The following is a 6,071-nucleotide window of genomic DNA, read 5'->3' on the forward strand; positions in this document are numbered from 1 at the left end:
TACACACATGCACGCACACACGGGAATAAAACACTTTCATACATACACAAAACACACACACACACACACACACACACACACAAGTACACACGTATAAAAGTAAATAGGCTTACACGCATATACCCTTATACTCCCCACCCCTATATATATATATATATATATATATATATATATACACATTAATTCACTCATACCCTTGCACATGCAGCATACACACAAACACACAGACACACACAAACGCACACACGCACACAGACACACACACAGACGCATACACGTGCACACATAAACACACATTGGCTTATTATAAACGCACTCATAGCTACACATACATGTATACATATACTTACACAAGCCGCTCGCACTCACACACACACACACGTGCACACACACACACACACGCGCGCACGCGCGCGCGCGCACGTGCACACATAAACGCGCAGCGGCTTACTACATCTGCACACTAATAGCCGCACACACACACATACACACACATACGCACACGCAGAGACACACATACACACAGTCTTCCTCATCGTTGCACATACATACACATAAACTTATACATGCCGCTCACACTCACACACACACAAACACACACACACAGAGTCGTCCTCATAGCCACACACACACACACATATTAACTTGCACATGCCGCACACACTCATACACACATACACACACACACACACACACACACACACACACACACACGTGCACATATCAAATCGCAGCGGCTTGTTACATATACATATTAATAGCCCCGCACACATACACACACTCGTACACAAACAAACACACACACACACACACACACGCACACGCACACAGATATACGCGCGCGCTAGCACATCGTTGTAATCCTTACGAAGCCCTAACAAAATCGGTGGTCTGATATATTGAACGGGGACAAAAGAACCCTTTGTAAGGGAGAGGATTTCATAATGAGGCTGAAGACGCGAAATTGGACATTCGACGGTGGACCACGATATTTCTTGATGGCGGCGGGGGCCGGTGCCGTGTGCTCCATTGTTCGCATATTTGCTAAACATTGTGCAATATATACACCCGGTGAAACACACATACATACATACATGCACGCGTACTTACACACATACATAGATGCGTACATACATACGCACGTACGTGCAAGCAATCTTACATACAATTCTAAATTAGATAATATGAATATTACACACACACACACACACGCACACCCGTATGTATGTATGTTTATAGATATATTTTTCATGTATGCTTATATTCATGCCTACATATATGGATGAGTACATATATATATATATATGTATATATATATATATATATATATATATATATATATATATATATATATATATATATATATATATATATATATATATATATATATACATATATATATAAGTATGTAAGTGTGTGTGTGTGTGTGTGTGCGTGTGTATTTCTAAAAGTAAGCGTGTTGGATTGTAGTTCGCGAACCCACACACACTTGCATATACATACACACAAATATATTTATAGGTATACATACATCTATACCAATATATAGATATTCATACATACGCGCGCACACACACACATACATACACTCACACATATATAAACACTTATACATACATGCATATTCATATACACACATGAGCGAAAACAAGCCGCAAACAAAAGCCCAGACAAACAATAGAAATATAAATAAAATGTTTTTAAGAAAGAAAATATTTTTACAATTTTTATATTTTTTCCTTCAATTTTGATTATTTTTGTTACATTTTTCACCGAGAAAAATCAAAAAATGAAAAATATGTATAGAATTACAAAAAACCCCTCAGAAAATAAGGAAAGAAGAGGAAGAAAATTAGAAGAAAGAAAGAAGGAAGGAAATGGCAGAATAAAGGTAAAATTTTACTGGGGAACAGAACGAAAGTCTTTGAGAAAAAATAGCGAACATAAAATTTTTTAAAAAAAGGGGGAAAATTGCAGAATAAAGGTAAAAATTTGACTGAGGAACAGAACGAAAGTCTTGGCGAAAAAAATAGCGAAGAGAAAATTAGAAAAAAAAAGGGGGAAATGGCAGAATAAAGGTAAAAATTTGACTGAGGAACAGAGAACGAAAGTCTTTGAGACAAAAATAATGAAATAATTTTTGACAGAACAAAGATTGAAAATATAAGAAGACGAAGAATAAAGAAACACTAACCTTTTTTGTATGTTTGTTATCTGTTTTAAGTGAGTTTTTTTTTTGTTTAATAATTTGTCGTCTGTAAAAATACGACTGGTACTGCTGCACCTTGAGTGTATGTTTGTCTGTGATGAAGGAGTTAGTGATAGAGGCGAGAAAGAGAGGGAAAGAGAAAGAGAGAGTGTATGTGTGTGTGTGAAGGAGTGAGAATGAAAGAGAGGGGAGAGGGAAAGCGAAAGAGAGAGAGAGAGAGAGAGAGAGACAAAGATATAAAGAAAGAGAAAGGGAGGATCTATCTACTCGCTTGCTCGTCTGTCTAAAGTGGAGTTTGGCTAAGAACTCGGTACAGACATTAATATTGTCGTAACGGTGGAGGTAATAGTGGGCATTGCAGTAGTAGTGGGAGGAGAGAGAGGAAGGTGTGCAATGCATATACGTTTTGTAATCTCACACCTCTCTACTATCTTTCTTGCCGTCTTTCTCGCTCTCGCTTTCTCTCTCTCTCTCTCTCTCTCTCTCTCTCTCTCTCTCTCTCTCTCTCTCTCTCTCGCTATTTCTCTCTCTCTCTCTCTCTTAATGTGCGTGTATCTATCTATCTATCTATCTATCTATCTATCTATCTATCTATCTATCTATTTAGCAGTCTGCCTATCTATCAACTATATACATATATATAAATCATTCTAATCAACCTAGCTATCTATCCATCCATCTATCTATCAGCCACTCCGTCTGTTTGTCTGCCTGACTCCCTGTCTGTCTACCTATCAATCTAGCCCCCCCCCCCCCACACACACACACATATAGTTCTTGCCTACTTTATCTATCTATCTATCTATCTATCTATCTATCTATCTATCTATCTATCTATCTATCTATCTATCTATCTATCCATCTATATCTTTATCAAACACTAAGAACTCTCCCACCTTTTTATAAATATTCCCATTTCCATATTTCTTTTCCAACACACACACACACCCAGACACACACACACACACACACACACACACACTCGCGCACGCACGCACACCTCAATAACCACTAAGAACACGCTGTTCGGGACAACAAAGAAACCTGAAAAATGGTCGCTCGACCTGCTAGAAATAACAACTAAACTCCCCCATTACGAAATCACCCGGCAGTCTGACTATAAAAGACATTGGATAATGTATTCCACCGTAACCATTGTCCTGGAGAAATATAGGAAACGACGAATAAATAAAAACGAAGACGGATAGTTGTGACTGGAATACTTTTGATCAAAACATTGCTCAAGCTGTGGTGACCTGGGGTTAAATAACCTTAATATCTTGAAGCCTTATATGTATGTATATGGTGTGTGTGTGAGTGCGTGTGCGTGTTTGACAGGGAAATCTCCGAGAGAGAGTTCCGTCTGCATAAAGAATACACAGCTAAGTTCCGGCTAGTGAGTGGAAATTGTAAATCGGTTCAAGATTTGTAGGCACGGATGAGTGAAGAAGAGTTTAGAATTGATGTGTGTGTATGTGTGTGTGTGTGTGTACGTGTGTCTATGTATGTGTACACACACACACACACACACATATATATATATATATATATACAGATATATTCTTTTACCTGTTTCAGTCATTTGACTGCGACCATGCTGGAGCACCACCTTTAGTCGAACAAATCGACCCCCAGGACTTATGCTTTGTAAGCCTAGTACTTATTCCATAGGTCTCTTTTGCCGAACCGCTAGGTTACAGGGACGTAAACACACCAAGATCGGTTATCAAGCGATGGTGGGCTGACAAACACAGGCAAACACAGACACACATACACAGACACACACACACACACATATATGATGGGCTTCTTTCAGTTTCCGTCTACCAAATCTACTCACAAGGCTTTGGTCGGCCCGAAGCTAGAGTAGAGGACTCTCGCCCAAAGTGCCATGCAGTGGGACTGAACCCGGAACCATGTGGCTGGGAAGTAAGGTACTTACCACACAGCCATGCCTGCGCTTATATATATATATATATATATATATATATATATATATATATATATATATATATATATATATATATATATATATATATATATATATATATATATATATATATATATATATATATATATATATATATATATATATATATATATGTATATATATATATATATATATATATATATATATATATATATATATATATATATATATATATATATATATATATATATATATATATATATATATGCATGCATACATACAAGTAGGTGCTGAAAAGTTCCTGGCTTTGGGTAAAAGAAAATAATACAGGAGGATCAGTTAATTATGGTTTTATTCCCCATATTCCCCTCTCAGATTCTTGCTTGGAACTGCAAGAACTCTTCGCAGGTTTCTTGAAGCATGACCAGTAAACAAGTGTCACCTTAGTTCTGCTGGGTGTGGACAGCTGACACTTCCCATCATACCCAGCAATATAAGCTGAGTTTTTGTCATATGATAATAATAATAATAATAATAATAATAATAATAATAATAATAATAATAATAATAATAATAATAATAATAATTTAATTCTTTATTGCCCACAGGGGGAGCTAAACACAGAGGGGACAAACAAGGACAGGCAAAGGGACTAAGTCGATTACATCGACCGCAGTGCGTAAGTGGTACTTAATTTATCGACCCCGGAAGAATGAAAGGCAAAGTCGACCTCGGCGGAATTTGGAACTCAGGACGTAGCAGCAGACGAAATACCGCGGAGCATTTCGCCCGGCGTGCTAACGATTCTGCCAGCCACTCCACCCCACCATCGCTTGACAACCGACGCTGGTGTGTTTACGTCCCCGTAAGTTAGCGGTTCGGCAAGAACGACCGCTGGAGTAAGTACTACGTTTATAAAGAATAAGTCCCGGGGTCGATTTGTTGGACTAAAGGCGGTGCTCCAGCATGGCCGCACTCAAATGACTGAAGCAAGCAAAAGAGTAAAAGATATATATATATATATATATATATATATATATATATATATATATATATATATATATAAACACACCAGCATCGGTTGTCAAGTGATGGTGGGGTGACAAACACAGACACACAAACACACATACATATATATATATATATATACATATATACGACGGGCTTCTTTCAGTTTCCGTCTACCAAATCCACTCACAAGGCTTTGGTCGGCCCGAGGCTATAGTAGAAGACACTTGCCCAAGGTGCCACGTAGTGGGACTGAACCCGGAACCATGTGGTTGGTAAGCAAGCTACTTACCACACAGCACTCGCATGTATGCATCCATCCATCCACCCAACCACCCGTACCCACGACTCAAGGTGTATCAAGATACCAGCATGGAGCTGAAGACGTTTGCATATATTTCACGCACAGACGAGCACTTAGAAAACGGAGTGACACATGCCAAATAGTCCATGTATGCACGCACACACATGCATGCATATATATATACACACTCACGCACGTGCATACATGCGTAAACACATATAATATATACACCGAACGTTAAGAAGGAGGCAAGCGAGACAGATGTTGAGATGTATGAATGAAGGGATGAATAGGAAGATAGACAGAAAGAGAGATGGACAGACAGACAGATGTACATATACACATACATATATACAAATGTATGTATGTATGTATGTATGTTAGTATATGCATTGACACGAAAACACACACGCACATACATACACACGGACACAAATAAACACACATACACACAAACACACGCACACGCACATATGAATATAGATAGATAGATAAATGGATAGTTAAACAGATAGATAGATTCATAGATTGATAAATAGATAAATATATAAATAGATAGATAGATATGTTTATAGATAGATAGATAGATAGATAGATAGACAGATATGTAAATAGATAAA

The 6,071-nt window shown here is 37.8% G+C and overlaps 1 protein-coding gene across 1 annotated transcript in view; it reads right to left on the bottom strand.

Annotated features, from left to right (window-relative positions):
* LOC149131440 (uncharacterized) overlaps positions 1-2,533 on the bottom strand; it is a 68,027-nt gene extending 65,494 nt beyond the window's left edge. Inside the window, exon 1 of the mRNA XM_089339550.1 lies at positions 2,195-2,533. The gene's annotated coding sequence lies outside the window, so the exon portion shown is untranslated. The remainder of the gene's footprint in view (positions 1-2,194) is intronic.
* Between the last annotated feature and the right edge of the window lie 3,538 nt (positions 2,534-6,071).

The sequence above is a fragment of the Octopus bimaculoides genome, chromosome 22, assembly GCF_046866305.1.
Source record: "Octopus bimaculoides isolate indiv1 chromosome 22, ASM4686630v1, whole genome shotgun sequence".
Classification (NCBI taxonomy): Eukaryota; Metazoa; Mollusca; class Cephalopoda; order Octopoda; family Octopodidae; genus Octopus; species Octopus bimaculoides.